Below are 21,773 nucleotides of genomic sequence, written 5' to 3'. Positions count from 1 at the left end.
GCAGGTCTGGTGGGGCACTCTTGTACCGCCATGAGAAGGTGGCAAAGATTGTCATGGCAAGTGTAATGCTACACAATATGTGCATCAGACGGAATGTGCCCCTGCCCTCTGACGCTGAACTGCAACCACCTGACGAAGAGGATGAGGAGGGTGGGGATGGGGCAGCACCTCAGGGAGGAAGCGATGCACAGGAGGCACGTGCCATGCGTCAGACTCTGATCAACCAATGTTTCTAGCACACATGGACGGGGGGTGTTACATGGAGATGGCACTCTGGGCATTAGGTGTGTCAGGGACATGGACACTGTAGACTGTTAACCAATAAAGCACACGTACGCAATAAGCAATGTCCACACATGTGAATTATGAGTAACCAAAAAGTGTATTGAATATGCAAAAGTAAGTGAACATGCCCATCACCCCACTCCTCCCTCTACTCCCCAACACACCCACTCCCCACTCTACTCCCCAACACATGGTGTGCAGGACTGTGCACAAGTGGATCATGTGGCACCAGTACACAAGGCTGTGCCTATTGGCGTCCCCCTCTCCCAGCACCCGGTGCACCCCTGTCCGATCGCGCGTGGGGCTGGTCCTGGTGGAACTGGCAGCCGAGCGTTGCTCACATGGACGCATGTCCCGCATTGTTTGAACCAACTCGGACAGTATGTGCCACACCGCGGCCAGTTCAGCACATATGTCCTTTGAAGTGGACTCCATAGCAGACCTCAGGGTAGCAGCACAATCACGCATTTCCTCCCTAGCAGTGGGACATTCTGTGATATGCTGTGTCAACATGCCAGTTAGTTCTTGTTGGCGCCTAATAATTACCTGCATCCCCTCTTGGGTGTTGTGGGCTGTGGCTGATGGTTGAGGGGTGTCCATTAAACGGTTACCCTCCTGCACAGGTGTATTTGGCCTGGGAGTAGTCGGCCACGAGTTTCCTGGAGATAGCCTGTGTATGCTGTTGTTAGGCTGGCTGCACAGGGACAGGTGGGGGGAATGCAGGGTGCCAGTGGGGGGAGTGTCAACATGCACAACATCCCCTTCCTCGTCGTCCGAGATAGCTGCGGTGGCAGCTGCTTCTCCGATGGTGCTGCTTTCAGCCGATGCAGTACCTTCGGCGGACAACACTGGGTAGATGGTGGATGTTGGTGGCGCCGAAGTGCTGGACGTGGAAGACATCGGTGCCGTGGCCTGTGCTGTGCTCTGGGACATTTCCTGTCTTTGGGTTTTCCTTGTTCCCCCTGAGGTGGAGGGCCAGTGTTGTGCCTCTTCGGCCCTGGCCTTCTTAGCAGGGGTTACACCGGCGTCATCATCGGCGCTGTCAGATTGTGAGCCTGTGGTGGACCAAAGGAGGGAGAGGGTTAGTGATGGGTCTACGGGCATTGAGCATGCATTGTGATGGCTGCATCGATTTTGATTGCTGGAGGAGTCACATTGGAGGCAGTGACATACAGGTAGTCTCACTCTTGGGTGGGTGATACATGGAGGAATGTGGGTAGCTACAGAAACGAGGTGCATTATGCATGTGTACAAGGTGAGACTCAGCACTGCCTGTAGGCAGTCTTGTGCTAATGTGTCTGGTGGACCTCGGTATGTATCATTGCACTTCCCATTCATCTGGACATCATCGTGGTGGTATTGGCATAGTTAGGCTTGAGACACCTACCTGCATCGGCTGATGACGGGGCTCCTCTCTCCATGTCCCCAACTCCCTCTATGCACTCCGTGCCTATAGTGGAGGCACATATCCCCTCCCACGGCTGTAGTTTTAGGGGCGACTCAGCACCTCCACCAGTCACCATGCCGATATTCCGGTTTGCCGCCAGTATGATCCTCACGCGGGGACGTAGATCGTCCCACCACTTGCGGCATTGTTTGGGGGTGCGGGGTGTTGTACCGACAGCACTGACCCTCTGGGCGACCATAGCCCAAATTGCCTTTTTCCTCTGCAGCGCCGGTCGGGTCATCTCTGTGGCAAACATGACGTCTGCATGTTCTTGGAGGGTTTCAGCCAACATTGTCAGCTCCTCCCTTGAGAAGCGCTCCTGGCGCAGCCGATCTCCGCTCTTCTTCAAAACTTTAGGCATCCTGATATCAAAGGGGTGGTGTTGGAGGTTTGTGGAAGTTGTGGAGGTCAGATGTCTCCTGGTAACAGAAGATGGCAATGGTTTGTGTTTTTAAAGATGGCCGCCGTGGTCTTTCCCGTTCCTGTGCGATGACGCCACTTCCGGATCCGCTTATTTACGGTCACTGCTAATAGCGGTTCCCGCTAATTGCGGTTACTGCTATTAGCAGTGACCGCTAATGTCGAGAGCTAGGGTGGCGGAGGTGCTATTTGCACTGCATGCGATGCCGTTAAGTGGGATTTTTCGCCCTTTAGCGGCATGGCGGTGATTTCATTACCGGCATGGCACAATGCTTGTGCCCGAGAACTCGTAATGTGCCGCTTTTAGCGGCCTCTTGCCTGCACGGACACGTTATTTGCGCCATGCCGGTAATGACCGATACTCACCGCCAGGGTCGTAATGAGGGCCATTGTATTAAAGGGTTGAATATGAGTTTGAATTCATTCAAAGTTAAATGCTCTAGTCTCTGAGGTTATAGAGCCATGTGAATATACAATAAGTAAACTGCACCAAAAAAGCCGCTCTACACTGTTAAGCTAAATGTGTGTCTCAAACATGTCAGTTGGCTCCAGCCCGTGAAACACTGCAGGAGAAAGCTGCTGAGAGGATGCGACAGCGCAGCAAGACAGAGAGGGATATATTTTGCAGTGACACAATCAACCATCCAAAGGATTGTGCATGTGGAGGAGAGCTTCATACTGCCAAGAAGTCAAAAGCTGGTCGGGGAAGCGTGTTTTTTCTTCAAAATGAAGTATGCTGTAAAGGTCTAACCGAAGCACCGTCAAGGACATGTTCTATACACATTGTTTGGTTCTTGAGAAAATAGGGAAATCGCTTTTATCAGTTGAGCCCAAAATTTGCTCTATGAAAGCGCTGCTTCTTCACTCCATATGTCCCTCACATGAACGCCCGACCCATCCGCAACACGAATGAATCACTTTTACCTCTTAGGGTGTATCCCAATCTACTACTTGACAGGTTCATTTCAAACAGGAATGTAATTACTGACTTGGCAGTCTCGTCGGCTGCCATCATATCTGTATACACCTGGTCATTGGGGAGGGACTAATCTTCAGTTCCCACTCTCTCCCATGAGTACAAAAAGCTGCGTTGAGTTGCACATGTTTACAATGAATTTGGTAATAGCATCCTCATGTGGGTGTATAAACCAATCCACCAAGTCCTGTAACGTATCTGTCTAATAGTAGGTCTTAAAGTCTGGTGCACCTATTCCCCCCGGTAGGTAATTGCAGCGTTGGCAGGGCAATTCTCAAACGTCCTCCCTTCCAGATCAACTTTTCTAGTATTGCATGGTGCCGGGAGAAATACCCTGCCCAGTGCACAGGGAAGGGAAGTTCATCCAAAACTCAGCCAACTTGCAAAACACTACAAGACTGTGCTCCTTGTTCCTCTGAAACACCCAATCCCAATTAGCGCCAACAACAACCAAGCTAGTTTCCTAAGGCATTGAAGCGAAGCCACAGCAACCTTTCTACCTAATCAAGGAAGGCATTAATTGATCTGAATCTACACGCCACTAGGCCAGTTCAGCCCTGACACTGACACAAGTGTATGTTGAGCTCTGCAGGCACCCTGCTCTGTTGTACGTCCCTCTTCCTAAGAGAGGAAACCTGCGGTTGCACTCGCAAAACAACGCCTGCACCCACTACTGCAGTCAGCAGCAGGTGACACAGACAGCCGGGCCCGGGTGGCGGCGCGGTCCCCTGGTGGTGTCCTGACTCAGTGACTCCTGACTCCCGAGTCCTGGCTGGGTCCTGAAGGACCAGGCAGACCAGAAGGGTCGATATCGTAGATACATGACACTAGGAACTGTTTGACCTGGCTGGGGTCTAGGCTGGATTTCTTTTCAATGATAGAGAATGCTAGACTGAATAAAAGATCTATAGTTCTTTGGGTATTTGAAAGGCAGGTTTCATACAAATAACCTGTTATGAGCCAGTCGAGGTAAGGATAAACTCGGATGGATTGCCTGCGCAGGTGTGCTGATGCCAGTACCTTTGGCCAGGGGCCAGGACCCAGGAGTCAGGACACCACCAGGGGGCCGCGTCGACCGCGCCGCCTCCCGGGGCCATCCCTTGGAATCAGAGGCCTATGGACAGAGTCAAGTGACAGTGACTCACTTACCTGATTTGGAGTCAGCTGCCTGCGGGGACTCTGTCTCCAGTTGGCGGGGACTCTGTCTCCTGTCAGGGCCTCGGGGGGTGGGTCCACACTGGCACTAGTTGTAGTGTGAGTGGCAGTGGCGCACACAAATGAAAAAGCAGGACCCCAGCAACTAGTCCGCACGCACCACACAGTGCGGCAGACTCTCTCTCATGAAGACCGACGGCACAGTAACTCGTGAAATGAAGGTGGAGCCGCGCTACCTCCTGTGGCAACAACACGTCACCATGTCATTTCACTGGCTCAGTCAGAACAGCCAATAAAAACTGCACATTCTGGTTGCTATACAGAATTTAGCAAAATACTGCATAGTAACAACAGAATATTTTCATTGGCTGTTTGTAACAAGGTTGTTGTTGCATTGCTATTGCTGGTCCCTCCCAGGCCCAGCCAGCCGAGCCATGGCCTGCAACAATGATTTATGATCGAAGCGAAGTGTGGAAGAACCAACAAACCAATTTCAATTGCACATGTGCTGGCCCCCGCATGATGTTCCGTTGCACAAAAAAAAGAGTGTCGGTGTAGCCCACTGGCAAACACCGGCACAAATTAAGCACTGGACTTGACCCACCTGATCACAACATCTCAAAAAGAAGCACACTCGAGGGAAGACCCAATTGGGTCATGTGAGGAATCTGAGGGCATCCTCACTTCTTTCTCCAATATATCCTCCTCCCTTGTGGCCAGTCGCTTTCGGATCCTAACCCCGGGGGTGGATATGCGAGGGAGGATCACCTGGACGGAGAAGACCTGGGGAGTGGGGATGAGGCACCCTTGGGTGAGACCCAGTACCCCCCCCCCATTTCCCTTTTTTTAAAGAGTAAAATATCCACCAGGCCTTTGTAGGGTGTAACCAAACCCTTACTTATTTTTCAAGAAAACCATCCCGATACACACCAGTCAGGTACCTAGACGAGGAAGAGACAACCCAGAGCCATACATTCTTTCTTTATTAACTCAGACATACACAAACACCACTCGGGTACTGGGACGAGGAAGAGGGATGCCGAGTACCAAGACCGTTATCCAGTAAAGGAGAGTTGCCTGCACCTGGGGCCCATGGTGCGGTATAAATGGCCCGCTCAGGTGAGGCTAATGGGATCACTTGTGGAACGCTTGCAGGAGAAGTGGGAGTTGGTGAATCAAAGGAGAAGTGTGCCCAAAGCGCCAAGCAGCTGTGGAGTCGTGGCAGCGGAAGCGGATTATGGCAAGAGCATTCGGAAGGTCTCTGGTGGCAGAGCTGGTTTGCACATCTCCGGGAGTCAGGGAGACTCCTTCTGCATAGAACCGAGGTGGCAGAGATCCTGGATGAGAGGCTTGCCGAGCCGGGAGCAGCGACAGCCACCGAGAGCCTGCCGACGCAGAGAACAGCACCTGGAGCCAGCATACCTGGTGAGTCCAAGACGCCTGAATGACTCTAGTATGCTGTAGGGTGGACCGCATAGTTGCTGCAGGTCAGATCACTCGCGAGGGACCGTTTCAGCCATATGAATGCCGGTCCCCCTTCAAATAAATGCTGTTGATGAAACGCTAACTTGAAGTTGCTGAGAAAACTGAAAAAAGGGTTTTGTGAATACCGAATTGCAAATAAGATGAAAATGCCAAGGCCAAGAAAGGGTAAGGGAAATAGAAATCTTTAAACTTGTGAATACGCCCGTGAATAGGGTGCAAATTCCCAGAAGGAGAGTAAACTGGGAATTTGATGTTAGTTTATCCAATGCAACTGAATGGAAAAGAAATGAAAGAAAGCAAGTGTGATTGAATACGAATTGGATTGAAAGCAGCTGGTGAAATTCCCTGATAAAAAGGAATTGCGAACTGGGTAAACTGAAGAGAACACACATTGCCAGGTGCCATGAGAAGATAAAGAATTGTGCACTGCGCAACAAGCATTGGCAAGTGCCATGAGAATAACAAAGTATAGCAAGTGAATGGTGGCAAAACAAGTATTGAGAAAGCTGCAAGAGGATATGCCCAATACCACTGTGAAAGCTGAAACAGTGGAAGTGTAACTGAAGAAGATGCTAATAAGATGTGTCGGATGCATGACCTGTAATGAGTGGACCGTATGGTCCGACAACTGCGCCTAGACCGAGTACACCCACCTAAAGGAAAAGCCATGTAACTCATTTATAAGCTTGTAATTGAAGATCAAGGAAAACCTTTGTTATTTAAAGTTAATTAACTGAAATTGGTGAAAAGCAACTCAGACAGAAAAGCTGGGAGGCATCCCGAGGAATTGTGTTTTGAAACATTGAGAGACTTAAAAACTTGGGCAAGGGGGCTCTTTTTGCTAAAGTGAACTATCCTGAATCTTGGGGAAGGGGAACTCCCTTTTCTAACCAAGAGCTGGAAGAAGCTCTGAACCTTTATTTGAACAGAGTTCATTTTGATGCTAACATCCCTACACATTATATACAAGTAGATGTGAGGGCAAGTATAGGTTAGGGACACAGACAGACATTTGCTTTGGAATTCCAGACACAGACTATCATTAGTTTCAGTTAGGTAGGGAAATGCCACCTTAGCATAGGGCAAGCTAGGCTTTGTCCAACATTCTTTTTATTTCAATAAAAATGTGTAACCCAGGTTATACTCAATTGTCTGTGTCTACTTCCTGATGCCATCAGAGTCAGTTCTTCCAACTCATCCTCATAACAGACATGGGACTTCAACACCAAACTTTATGGAAAAACCAGGGCATAAGAACCAAAACACAGACTCTGCTGCAAACCGTTTGGTCTCTGCTGGGTTCCTTCCAGATCTGACAGGGGAATTAAAACCATCTCTTCTGCTGCAGCACAACTTTTGCATGTCCACTAACCTTGCTGAATCAATTTAAACTGTCAACCACGGAGGCAGGATTCCTCAAGAGCCTCCCCAACTACCACCACCCAACAATCATAAAAACGCAACCAAGTCCCCACTGTCCTATTTAAAGACCAACAGCAGGACCAATTCCATTTTTGTCCACCACCAAATCAAAGCTCTGCCGCTTTATTCTCACCTATCAACCACAGGTAAAGGAAACTACAAGGGGCCCCCATACTACCTCCTAAAACCTACCTGCAAATAATCTATTAACCTTTTAATCACTTGCCATCTTTTAATTACACACAGACCAACAGGCACACCAGCCTTGTACCTGCTAGCATTCCACCACATTAAAACACTGCAGAACAATGCACAGACGCAACACCTCTAGCCCGGCCATGTCCGTTGCCCTCCTCCTTCCAGGCAGTGTCTGTGCCAGTATCCCAGCACTGGCAGCTAATCGATCTTGGGTTCTCCCCGCTGCATACACCCAAGTGTCACCATCAGAAACCACCAAGAATCATACAGGCACACAGGAATCGGGTACTTCTAGCCTGCAGCCACCAATAACTTTGGTTTCCCACCTGCCTCTCCCTCTCACTATACTTACTATACCCCCTCCACCCATCTAAATAACAGAACCATGTGCCAAGAGGCCACCAAAATGGCACAAGTGTGCTATACTGGAGAACTTTACATTACATATATTCACATAGGCCTAAACAATATCACGAGCTGGCAATATGATATGTTAAGTTATTTATAACGCGCTTAATACCCAGAGGTTTCTATGCGCGGACCCGGGGATCGAACCTGTGGTGCTCCATGTCATCTTGCTTCTAAAGCGAGCACGTTCCCCCCTGAGCTATCCTCCCGAGACAATGGATCGACCATTAATGGAACGGTGTATATAAAGCTAAGGAGTTTCCAGAGGCCGAGAGATGAAAGTGTCTGCCATCATGATAGAAAAGTCACCTACAGTAGACAGAATCTGAAATCACATAACACCTTTGGAGGGCGTTGTCTTGCCAGGCGACAAAATGTACGATTTTACAATGTTCACCTTCTGGTATAGTGACCATGCTTATTTTCAAATATTTTTGGGAGTAGCACTTGTTGGTCTTTTTGTGCCTTTTAGTTTTAAAAAATAAAATGTTTACACATTACATACAAATTCATTTTCCAATACAGTTTACAAAACAAATTTCAATCAGATTTGCAAGACGAACAAATCCATAATTTACAACAAATTATATAGTATAAATTCATTACCCAAAAGAAATACACACAGACAAAACAGCAAGTCCAAATAATTCTAATCACATGAGTCAGCATCACTAGAGTTCAAGGCCATTAAACGCTGTAATTCATTTTGAATTAATGAAATGAATCTACAGAGTTTGATCATAAAAGAGTCATTAGGATTGGTCATACACTTTTGCCATAGAGATTCCCTTGCCAAACAAGTTGAACCAACATTATTTAAACCCAGATGGACAATCCTCAGATTTTCCAAAAATTAGCAATATATGACTAGGTGTTTTAAAGTTTCAGGCTGTTGTTCATTTAAACAAAATCTGCAAGAGACAGACCGAGTAATCGCCCAATGTTGAACACGTTCTAAAGTATGAAACTGGTTCAATCTAAACCTCATGTACGTGTCTCGGATCTTGTCACATGGAAAGCAAATAACATATCTTAATCTGGGCATACGTTTATGGGCATGTCTCGCATATTCTGTGTAAAGACGATAAGTACCAATGTCGCCCGCTGTTAAGCACCAAGCGTAATTATACAGTTTCCTTTTCGAGTAGGCCGGGCATTGCCAGAGATCATCCCTGGTTATACCAATTTTTACCAGAATCTCTTCCATCCTTTCTTGAAACTTGATCAACGATCTAGGATTGCCGTTGTTAATCATTTTGGCACATTCTGAGTATAAAGAATTCAGGGATGGATTTAACATCTTAGAGTAGGAATTATGTTGTCTCCATTGAAAACGGGCAGCAAGACTAGATATCCCCAGCTCAGACCGAATACAAGAGTTAGGAATGGAGTTAGCTAGACCCAATACCTGTTTCCATATCACACCCTGTAGACAATTCAGGTGCAATGTAATGTCAAGAAGACAAAGGTCCAGACCATAAAGAAGCACTGCTTCCACCTTATACAAATAGAACTGCAGTAGTGGAGCAAGGGAGAACGTACACAATTTCTTACGAATGATCCTCAATTGAGAAGTTAATGGGCGTGCCTTAGCTTGGATCAAAGTTTGCCAGTTGACAATTGAGAGACAATCAGAAACGTTGTAGCCCAGATATTTCAGAGCAGATACTCGTTCAATTGTATCTCCATTTAACTTCCAAGTATAATGGACAGGCTTCCTTTTCCAGTAAAGACCAGGATCTTAGACTTAGTAGCATTTGCACTAAGATTGTTAGCAATGGCATAAGAGGCAAATGCTTGAAGCTTGTTTTGGAGGCCAAAAGGGGTTTTGTCAAAAAGCAAAATATTGTTGGCATAGACAAGCCAATCAACCTTCAAATGACCAATTTTGATGGGAAAGCTAACAATTTGAGGCCAGATGTATTGTATATCAGCCAAATACAAGTTAAAGAGAGTGGCTGCAAGATTGCAGCCCTGTTTTATTCTTGTATACGTAAACATTTCCGGAGTGAGCGAACCCTGCTGGTTAATTCTCACACGATAACAGGTGTTAGAATGTAGAAGAGCGATTATTTGAACAATAAATTTGGGAAACCCCAAAACAGCCATTTTGTTCCAAAGGATGTTCGGGATAATACTGTCAAATGCAGAGCCGAGGTCTAAGAAAGCCATTTAAACTGGGCCATTAACAGCTTTCTTCACATTTGCCGGTACATGAGCCAAGACCGTGGCGTTAAGGGTGTTGGTCTTTGTAAACCTCTCCTTAGACGAGGGTGAAGTAGAAAGAGAAAGTCCCTTCAAGCCCATGTTGCTACAGTGTGAATTGCTAGTGCCTATGTCTTCCACAGTGGCCGGCTACTGTACTGTAACTATATGCCAAATAAAACTGTTGTATTTGCTTATATACTGTCGGTGTTGTATTTCTGAGGAAAAAGCTTGATAGTACTATCTGAACTTCACTGTCACTAGTGCTAGTTGATAGTGCAATAAAATGGAAAACGATCTAACTGTAACAAAAAAGGTGCACGTTGCATTAGGGCAGTAAACAGGAACAGCAAATTTGATCTGCGATACCTTACTAAATACACTTAGAGACTAACTACGATTATCAAAAATGGCTGAATTTATTTTATTGTAATGGTTTGTTCAGTCGACAGGTACCCTATTTTGGAGCTCAACTGTCCTGACCTGTTTTCCTATATTGCAGATGAGACTGTTACTTAATCATTTCTCAGTAGCAATGTGAGGTTCCACACGCAGAGCTCTCGAGTTCCGTTTCCAGTGTTTTCCTATTATGGGACTTGTAATTTGTTCGTTACCAATGCTAGAATTCCATGCAAACCCAAAACTCTATGGCCTTCTCATGCATGGTCATGGGAAACATGAGAGTTGTGTGCATGTGTAGTACAACAAAGGCACTGTAGGGAACTTTTTTTATTTTAGCAATGTTACAGTACAGTGTCATGCATTGTAAACCAGGATCACAGATTTTAAAAAGCACTGGAGTATCATCACTAAGCTGCAACAGAGACTCCAGGGGAGGTAGACAAGATTTGCAGATGTTCACTATTTCTAGTCAAATGGTAATTTATCCACATATCCATTGGGAGTTACATATTCCTAGCCGCCTCAGCGTCCATTACACAAGTCGTGTATGCAAAGCAGTCCCCAGTAAGGTGTGAATCCAAAACATCCAAACCTACACATTATGTGAGCCCATTACTACTTTAACACTCTAGTACCCGCATCTGCAACAAAACAAGAAAAGGGGAATTAGCATGGTAGAGAAATGTGTCTTGCCATGCTGCATGTTTGATCCTTTAAAAGGCACATCATTCCGCATGGAGGCCCACCACACAGTATATCTAGAGCAGAAGGCTAGTCCAATTGAGGGATTCCTCCCAGTTCTTTCAGAAGCAGGGAATCGTCCTGTTCTGAAGATCCTGCCTGCACATAGACCGACCACAGCCGGGGAGACCAGTGTCTCGTCAAAACTAGTGTGTGCAGAAGGGAAACACTCCAAACACAGCACAGGAACCAAGGACGAATACGGAGATCATCAGCTTTGAAGTGTTATCATACATATTGAACAAGATGGATTAAATGCACCACCTTTGAAGTGCTGGCATGCTGGGCTCCCCTCGCAGTAAGACAACCAAAGGGTTCATAAAAAGGAAGCAGCTTGATTCCTTTTCCTCCATAGCCTTCTTCATTTCTAATGTATTTTTTACAACGACAGACTACAAATAAAGACTGCAAGGACGTTTAAATACTTCATAAATAAATGAACCGATTGCGCACTCCTGTACTGTCAAAGTGCTGCATTAATAGCATTATTACAAGCCTTTTCTCAAGTGTGATGTGGAAGCCTTCGTTACTGCAGATGGGGAAGCACGGAGTGCACTGCACACATTGGTGTCACACAATTCTTTTGACTGTCAGAGCGTTAAAGGGGTCATGTCAAGAACTAATACTGTCGCGCATCCAGTTATTTTTGTTCTGTACATTTTGGGACTTGTAGCCAGCCTTGTGCTATAACAGAAAAAGCAAAACTACCATTACCGGAAAGACTTTCTGGGTTACTAATGCTTGGCATGAGGTAGCGGAATGCTTTTGCGGTGTGTGTGTGTACAGCCGGATATTGTACTTTGGGTACATTGCACAGTAGTGGCATAAGAGTATGTCTTTGCTTCCAGAAGCTAATACTTAAACATTGACTGAGAAGATTGTCGGCGGTGCAATGAGGCTACTGGTGGTCTGGCTGTGCATTTGGGGAACCAGTCCAGCTAACAGGAACCATAGCTGGTCTACGGTTGGGGAGGCTGATGTAGCACACACATTGCGATCACAATCCATGTTTGGTAGACAGGACAATCAAACATGGACCATGTCCTTCAGGTCTGACGGCAAACAGGGGCTTAGCTGCCTGAGACTTTAGAGAAGCCGGTACGGATTTCATTTTCAAGTCTGGCAAAAGATGGTGTGCAGCCGGGACCAGCCCAGGAAATGTAGCCATGCTCTGGATTAGGCATACAGCACTGGTAAATATGGAATGCGTTTTTACAGACTGCTTCAGCGAGGAGAGTGTGAAATGAGTGGTTTAGTCGGACAAACGCAGGGCCCATAGAGTTCAGTGGACAATGTGTATTGTAGTTGTCCTAACTGTGACTGCTAATGGTTGCTACATAGCCTTGTTCGTTGTCTCATGAATAAGTGGAAAATATATGTTCCAGTAAGAGCATACAGAGACCGCTCGTGGGTATAGTGTGACTATAATCTAATTCAGATCAACTGAGCAGGCAAATGCAGACCCTAAATGCTTGCAGCTGGAGTCTGTGTGTGGTTGATGCCACAAGTGAAGGCTGGCCACAGCCATTTGCAGCAGCTACCCTTGATAGAAAGGCTGAACCAGCAAATGTGCATGGTGGCTAGGGTCTTCGTTGGGTGGACCAGTCTGGACAGCACAAAGCATGGTAGCCTCCGACACCTGACTGCATCATGTGGCGTTGCTGGAGTTGACAATGATGCTACAATGCATGTTTGGTGGACTGGTTATCCAAATGAGAACATCTGCCGTTGGCTTGTTGAGAAAATGGGGGCTGCATTTTAGTCCAATAAATTAGGATGGTGAGTGCTTTCAGCCACAACTGAACTTAATGGAGTGATCCAGCGAACATGGACCACCCCATTTGGGGACACAGGGCAGCAAAGCATGTGTATAGTTGGAAGATCCTACAGATATCGGGGCAGTATTGCTTGGGCCTCCCAATCTTGTGGTGTGTTTCTCTCATCAAAGTGCAGGACTTGCCAGAAGCACTGTGTTAATGGCCAATCTGGCGGGACTACAAATCTAAGTTAGCATGGTGGACCCGCAAGTCTATACCACAAATGCAGGCTGCATGCAACCTACATCCACGCATAACTCACTTCCACACTGAATAGTGTTCCGGGGGACCCGATAACAGGTAGCATGCGGTACAACATGGGTCAGAAACCTTTGGCTTTCCAGATGTTTTGGACTAGAACTCCCATCACCCCTAACCAGCATAGTCAATAGCCAGATATGGGAACCGTAGACCGAAACATCCGGAGAGCTAAAGGTTGTAGATCCCTGCGCTAAAGTTATGCAAGTTCTTTCTCCCTAAATATTCTAGGAGAGAATAATTCATTTTTTTTATTTGGGGAAGGAACTTTATTTTGGATCCCTTGGGATATGGGCACAATGGAGGGGATTTTTGATAGAAACAGAAGGTGAATTGCCACTGCATCCCAGTTGCCCCGAGGCCAGTAGAAAGTGAAGAACAAGCATTGGCAATGCCAACAGTTTGGGCTTTTGTGTAAGCATGGGAAGGGCATTTGCCAGGTGCTGCCATAGTGGTGCTAACTGCCCATCGTTGGTAGTGGATGGCAAATGGGGTGAGTAACTGAGCATGTAACAGCAGTGTCTGGTAAATGCCTAATACAGACAGGCCAAAACTGTTGGCTTTGCCAATGCTTGTTTTAACGGGACTTCAGTAAAGGGCATACACAGTGCTTATAAATCGAGTGGCCGAAGGCAGATTAGGTTACGGTAATTACCTCCAAAAAGACTGCTTTGAAAAAACACTGAAAGGAACCTCGAGCACAACGTGTAATGGCAAGGCTTGATAAAGCAGGCTCAAAGAGATCCCAGGAGGATGCGTTTGGGCGGGCAGGGGCAGGAAGTGGGTGAGAATGGCCAAAGGGATTAGCATTGCCATGGAGAGTCAATGTGTGGGTAAATAACCAAACAACACCTACAAACTTTGTGTCTTTCATATGCCATTTCTCCCTAGCTGTACTCAAATGCATCATGTAAAAAGGAGACCTAACAGAGAAGATCGCACCGGAATCCCTCAGGAACAATGTATGGGTATGGTGTGGGCGCGATAGGTTGAATAGGGGAGAAGGTGTTGGAGGGATCAGTGTGGATAAGGGGAGCACGGATGACAAAAGGAACTTTGATTCAGAGATGGATATGTGTGTGTTGTTGCAGAGCTGCGGCACCAGACATCTATATGTATACCTCACTACACTGTATGAATACATCGATTACAGCAGATAAACCTGCTCTGGGGAAATTGAACACATTGATTCACATTCAAATAACAGGATCCCAAAAACCAAACCACGTTGTGAACGATAGTGTGCCCTTTATAAACAATGATCAGTAGACTGGTGGAGATGGGGCTGACTGAACATTGCAGAATTCATGATTGCTTTTTTCTCTGGGTTCCCAGTCCAGAAGAAGTCCACAACTGATGTCAAACTAGATTACAGACTGTATATGAATGATCACAATTTAAAGACGGCCCCAACATCTATAGCCCAGATGGTAGGAGCCTTCAAAGACCTTTTGCCCAAGACCAAGCACGGTGCTACCATTCATACCTGCACTGGTGTGGCTTACAGTTTCTGGCGTTTTCTGCTTGTTCCAGACATTTAACAATTGGCAATTCCTCTAAGAAACAAGGGTTTTTCGATGATTAAGGAAGGGCTCAGAGATTCCCCTATGATCTTACATAAAATAATTTAGATTATTTTGAAGGATAAATGTGTGTGAATAACGCAGTGTATTATTTTGGTAAAATTGTCATCACCAGCACTAGTGAAGATGGGTGCCTTCAGCATGTGACCGATTTTACAGGCTCTACATAAGGGAAGGCTTCAGAGAGATCAAATCAAAACGCAGGCAGACCCAAGCACCATCTCCTTCTTGGGGGTTGGAAATTTCAGCGGAGGGTAAAAGGATGCAAAAAAGAGAGAGCTTTAAGGAGAATGAAGAATCTCCCCTTCCTGTCGATGTGACATCCCGTTTTATTTCGAGTACTAGAGCACTATTGAAGTAAGGAGCAGAAGACCAGGAACTCTGTGATCATACATTAAAGGACACTGTGAAAAAAGGATGGCTTTCGGGGGATTTCTGAAGCAATTACAATTTGTTTCAAATCGAAGGTGTTCTGAGAGAGTTTATCAAATTGCTACTCCCTGAACTCATCAGATGTTTCTACCTGCCATTGATATATTGAATCTAAGACAGGGTTGGTTTGTGCATAATGGGCGACGGGGCGCTGCTGCGCCATCCATTCAGAGGAGCAGGGACAACCCAGTGAAAATGCTGAGAGTGTGTCGTCAGATGGCTTGTATGTGTTTAGGGAAACATGGTTTCCCTTTTACAACAGTTCTTCTGCACACACTCCAAACGGGCCATTCAAGAACCTTGGGGTTTTTCTTCCTCATCCATGCATGGTTCACTGGGGTTGCAGGATGGACTACTGCATGGCCAAATGTGTCAAGAGGCACTACTGCACCACCCGGCACATTATCAGACCCTGCAGCGGCAAGATTGTGGTGCTCTGGCTCCACTGCACATGTGCACTCCGAGGGTGTTGAAGAAGGAAGCTGACACAGAGGCGGCATGGTGGTAGTTATAAACTTTTATTTATAAAAGAAAGACCCTTACTATCCCTATCATCTAAGAGGGGTTTCCCTGCCTCAAACTAATACTAAAGGATCTGTCAGAATGTCAGTCAAAGTGCACTGTCCTGTGTCACATCCTACTTCTATCCCTTACACTACCACTAAAGACTAATATAATATAACAGAAAGTTCCTTCCCAAGTAGAATGAATCATGAATCCCTTTGCCTGGTATTCAGGCGATGTTCAAAAGAATGTTCTCTTGAAAAAAGGTTGCCAGGGGGAATTACCCACTCGCCCTGTCTTGCAGGTTCTACACAATCATTGCACAAATCCAGACCAGAAGAATGACTCCCTTCTCCTAGTACTGGTTTTTACAGTTCACAATAAGGCCAAGGGGAAAGACTCCCTTTCCCTGGTGTCTTTGGAATATGTTCCAAGGGGTTTTGTGTCGTCCCCAGGAGAATTACTCCCTTCTCCTGATATTTGAAAAGTTATTTTTCGTGCCTATCAACTTGTTGTATGTTTTTCCACTTTCTCTCGCTACCAGCAAAGTCCCAAACCCTTCCCTGCTGGTCAGGGGACTTATCTTTGCGACTCCGCCAAAGAAGTTCTCAGATCCCTTGTATTGGGGTCCCAGATCCTTCTCTGGTTGTTGGTGGGCTTGTGGTTGTCACTGCAACAAGGAAGTTCTCCACGGATGATCAGTTCCTTTTGTTGGGGTCCCAGACCCTTCTCTGGTGGTCAGTGGGCTTATTGCTGCCACTGCGATGAGGAGGTTCTCCTCCAGTGTCCAGTAGTTATTTAATTACTACTGGGATGAGGGAGATCCTCCCTGATGCACTCTACACAGTTCTGTTCCCCAATAGCCCTATAGTTGCCACTGGGGCGAGGAACATTATGTTGTGTACCTCTCTCAGCTTCCACTGTATCCCTACTGGGTCTCCCGTGCCTCCCTTTACCTTCCCGTGGGATGTGGCATGTCATCGGTCCTTCCTGGGATGGGGTTCTTTGTCGGCAGCTTCTGTTGCTCTTCTTGTCCACTTTGGCAGTCCAGGTGCACCTTCGCGATCGTCTTCTCCTTACAGTCGTGGCTCCGCTCTGGGACCCGATGGTCCACATTATTGCAATCACGCCACTGCTTCTTCCCTTTGTCCATGGGTCTGCTTCTCTCAGACTCACAATGGACTCTTGCAGCCTGCCGCCGGCGTCCCCTGCACAGTCGTTCTTCCAGCCCTCACTCTTGAGTTTGAAACTCTTGGGCTTCAGAGGGCTCCTCAATCCCAGCCATCAACTTTATTTAGTCCCTCTTCTCTTTCCTTTTTATCTTCGGGACTCCGCCCTGGTGCAGCGTCAACACCTGGAGATAATGGGGGTCATTACATGTTCCCCGGTTCAGAAAGAATGCCGGTAAAATTGCTGGTAATTCCAGCACTGGCATGTTTTCCGGACCTGGTTAACACAAGTTTGCCAGTGAGTGGGGTCACTGACCTACCACCAGGCCTGATCTGCTGGTAAATCTGACCCCCACCAGAAAATAAATGCCGGAATTACTGGCACCGGTCCTACTGGTGCCGGTAATTCTGGCAATCCCCTCCAAGGGACGTGGCACGGAGTGTGTCCTGGTGTCTGTTGTCGACGACTTGGCCAGACTTGTGGACAGCAGGGGAACGGCTACATTGATATTGTTAGACCTGTCGGCTGCCTTTGACACTGTCGACCACCAGATATTGCTTGCCCGCCTGGCCTCAGCTGGCCTCTCCAGATCTCTTTTAGCCTGGTTTTCCTCCTTCCTTACTGGTAGGGGCCAAACCCTCTCACTTTCTTCTTTTTCTTCTGCTTCATGATCTCTTTCTTGTGGTGTACCGCAGGGTTCCTCCGTGTCCCCTTCACTTTTTAACATCTATATGTAGCCCTTGATCTGCCTCATCCGCTCTCTCGGCTTCAGGTACTACTCGTATGCCGATGACACTCAGATCCTAGTACGTTTAGATCTGGACCAGGCAGGTCAGTGCTTGGTGGCCATTGGGGACTGGATGGGTAGGAATTGGCTGAAAATTAATGGGGACAAAACTGGGGTTTTGGTGGTGGGTTGCCCCCTAACCCTGCTCTTTGGACTCCATCTTTTTGGCCTTCTGCACTGGGTGATTTCCATCTCCCCGTCTGGATTGTTAAAAATCTTCTAGCATCTACTTTGTCTATGGCTGCTCAGGTTAGAGCAGTGTGGAAGGCTGGCAATTTTCATCTGAGGATTCTGCGCTTTGTCTTACCCTTTTTGCCATGCCATCTTAGACCTCTGGTGGTGGCATCACTGGTACTGAGCTGTATAGACTACTTAACTCCTTGTTCTTGGCTCGGCTGGTGGGCTTATCCAACGGTTGCAGTTGTTGCCGAATCTGGCCGTTTGGGTGGCCACTAACACTCCTTATGGCACCCATTTCACCCCAGTCCTGCATTCTCTCCACTGGCTTCCTGTTGCCAGGCGCATAGAATTTAAGGCCCTCTGCCTCGTTCATTGGGCTTTCTATCGTCAAGGGGTGGACTATCTTTGGGATGAATTCCCTCCGTACCTCCCTACCCGAGCCCTTTGCTCGGGGAGTGCTGGTTTAATCTCTGTCCCTAGGATCTGTCTTTCTCAAGTGGGCGGTCGTGCCTTTTCTGTGGCGGCCGCCAAACTCTGGAATACGCTCCTTCCGGCTCAGAGATCTACTCCTAACCATCTGCAATGTAGGCGACTCTTGAAAACGCTTCTCTTCTGAAAACATCCTGGACCAGTTAGCTGTGTTGATGTCTTAGCACCAAGATGCCTTCAGGCCTATGAGCGCTTTATAAAACTTTATAACATAACATAACATGGAGTCCTAAGGGACTCCAGGAAATGGGGATTTACTGCCCTTTCCGCCGCTTGTAATATCCCGTTAATACCAGGATATCAGGCAGTAGAAATGGTAGGGGAAGTTTGCGGGTATCCCGCCGGAATTACCAGCGGTATACCAGCAAACTTGAAATGAGCCCCAATGTGTCTCTGGCATTCCTCATGCCTCTGACGAGCCACCTTGTGGCAGTACTATTCTTCATGGTTGCTGTGTTCTTCCTCGTCTCAGTATGATCTGTTCTGACAATATCCCATGTGCTACAAAAATACATGGTCTACTCTCGAGGATATGCTGGGTATGGAAGGTTGGCTAGGGAACGTTGGGGAGTAATGTGGATCAACAGGCTGTACCCTAGGTGATCATACTCGTCCCCACAAGGGAGTCCCTCCCCATGTGGGCCTCCCGCATAAAACCACCCTTAGGGGAACTATTGGATAATGGCCGCACCTCCCTAGTCTCATTGGAAAGGGCTTCTGCGTGGGGAGAAGTGACGACAACATGCGAATCGTCACAGCATGAACTAGGAAGCTCTTCAGTCATCCTATTTGTGTGCTGCGCGGGAGAAGAACTTCATCGTGGGAGGCGAGTGATGCTCAGGTGGTGTCTGGAGTGCACACTGGGTCTTCAGTTACCAAAAACAAGTTTGTATTCATGTGTGTATGACTGCATGCAAGGGTTTGTCTGTTTGAGCGCAAGTCGGATGTGAAATGTGAAAACATTGCATGCCACATGAGGGGGTGTTTGAAGCAGCTAGTGTGTATGCTGTATGTGTGCTGCTGTGTACAAAGGAAAATGTGTGCAGGCCTGCTAGGAGTGGGCCTCGGATTTAGGGGGTGCGATGTGAGGCTACATAGGCACTGTAGCATGGCATTTTTTAATGGCATTATAGACAAAGCCAACATGAGTGTGTGTACGTGGGGCCATGCTGGCTTACATGATGCAGCCAGTATGAGCATGTTTTCGGACGGCAACATGGCATTTGTTAGGAGCAAAGCCAACAGGAGTATGTTTTTATGTCGCTGTACTGGCTTTCATTGGAGCAGTCATAATTGACACGTTCTCCAACGGTGGCATGACATTCTTTACTGGCATTACAGGCAAAGCCAACATGTTGTGTATTTAAGGCAAGGCTCATAGGTACAAGCAGTATGTACGTGTTTCTCTATGGCGGGCATAGCATTTTGAATAGTATCATGGATAAAGCCAAAGTGATGATGTGAGTTCTTATGTGGTGGGGGGTTCATTGGTGCAGGCAGCGTACATATTTTCTTACATTCTTTGTAGCATTTTTAATAGTGTATGGGCAAAGACAAAGCGATGAGTGTTCTTATAGGGTACGGGGGTTCACTGGTGCAGGCAACAAGCGCATGGTTTCTTCTTGTGCCATGGCATTTTTTACTGGAATTATCTACCAGCATGATGAATGTGCTTATGTAGCCATAATGGCCTCCATTGGTGCAGCCAATGTGGACACGTTTTCTTACAGTGGCATGGTATTTGTACTGCCATTATGAGCAAAGCCAACAGGAATATGTTCTTATGTGGGGATACTGGCATGTGTAATATTTTGTTATCTTGCATTTGTACAGCAAATCTTGCCATAATTCATGGTGTTGAAGCGCTGTGTGTGTCCCAGAGGCAAGCGGAGGAGTAGGAAGCAGAATGCAACAAAGAAAGATAGCCATATGTTGTGTACAGTTAGGATTGAGGAGGAGTGTATATATAGGAGGCCAAAGAAGTCAGGAGAAGGAAGGATAGAGGACTGATAGGCTGAACAAATAGAAAGAGGGAAAAACTGAAAGACTAGGTGTACAGTTGAACTGAATTTATAGTGAGACTCCGCTGTATGACGCAGAACAGGTGAAGGAGATAGTGCGAGAGATGTGGAAGTTGCACCAAAGGAGCATCTGCCTGAATTTAGTCGTTGTGTCTCTTGCGCTAGTCATGTTGCTGCTGAATTACAAAGAAGGGCAGTAATACAACATAGCATTGACTTGTGTGAGGAGAGAATCAATCGAATTAGAGTTAACTCATCTTACCTGTAGTTCCAGGTGGTTGCATGTTTCCCTTACTGCTAAAAGACCAAAGAATATTTGGAGCTGAGGGGAGGTGAGACTCCGATTTATTAAAGCGAGCGAAGGTCAAAGGTGGTCTCATGGAGATTATTGTAATCCTTGTCGAGTAGAAAGTGGTGGGTTATACGAGTTTAGCAGGTCATGATTGTGCAGCAGGAGGATTACTGTAGAGGAGCACCTTCTTAGAAGACGGGGATAGGCTCAAGATTAAACCCCTGTCATCTCTGTCATACTGAATAAATCGAGTGGGTTTTGGGTCTTTAAGAATGTGGAGATTAATACGAAATGATGCTTACAGTAACATCCGGATCCAACATGCTGGAACAGTGAGTTGAAAAGTGGTTGTTTTGCTTGGATGTGGAGGGGGGATTGTTGTGGGTGGATGAGTGGATGTGTCGTTATTCAGGGAGTAATGTCATTGAGGGTCTTTAGGAGATCAGTTAGGTAGGCCGTGAAAATCTGGAAGAAGTGAGGAGGAAGGTGAAAATGCAAGTGTTAGCTAAGGGAGGAATAAACTTTGCCTGAACAGGATTACAGAGGTAGGCGAGCAGCAGAGCTTAAGTGAATTGCCTATGTAGATGAAGGGGAGGATATGAGTTAGAGAGGGAAATGTATGCCTCCAGGAGGATGGCAGGGAACAACCAGGGCTTCAGAAATGTCCTTCAGGTGGTCCGCTATGCTGCAGATGTTTAGATATATTGGCAGAACCAGTATGAACCGGTTTTCTTATAGTATTACTGACAATATAGGCAAGGGAAATACAAATATGTTTGTATCTGGGAATACTGGCATATATTGTTGCAGCTAGCGTGAACATGTATGGGCACTGCCAGCCGAAAATGTGTTTTACACTACCAGAATGCTGCCACAAAATGTGCACAAAATACCAGCATACTGGGACACTGCAACACTGCATGTCCCTCACTGCTACTCCTTTCTTCCTTTATATACAGTACTACCCCCTCCCACGAACAATAGTAAAGGAGTATAAGATAAATCCACACACTTATGAAAATATAGAAACCAAGTTGTGGAAACATACACAGCCCACAAGCAAATATTCCCTATGGTAACTACCAGGAATTAAATG

The 21,773-nt window shown here is 46.7% G+C and overlaps 1 protein-coding gene across 11 annotated transcripts in view; it reads right to left on the bottom strand.

Moving 5' to 3' along the window:
* Positions 1 to 21,773, bottom strand: part of LOC138526830 (protein-L-isoaspartate(D-aspartate) O-methyltransferase-like) — a 1,059,036-nt gene that overhangs the window by 636,986 nt on the left and 400,277 nt on the right. The window lies entirely within an intron of this gene.

Source organism: Ambystoma mexicanum, chromosome 14 (assembly GCF_040938575.1).
Source record: "Ambystoma mexicanum isolate Mex_15411 chromosome 14, UKY_AmexF1_1, whole genome shotgun sequence".
NCBI lineage: Eukaryota > Metazoa > Chordata > Amphibia > Caudata > Ambystomatidae > Ambystoma > Ambystoma mexicanum.
Note: the sequence above shows the minus strand (reverse complement) of the source record. Positions and strands in the feature narration are given on the sequence as shown.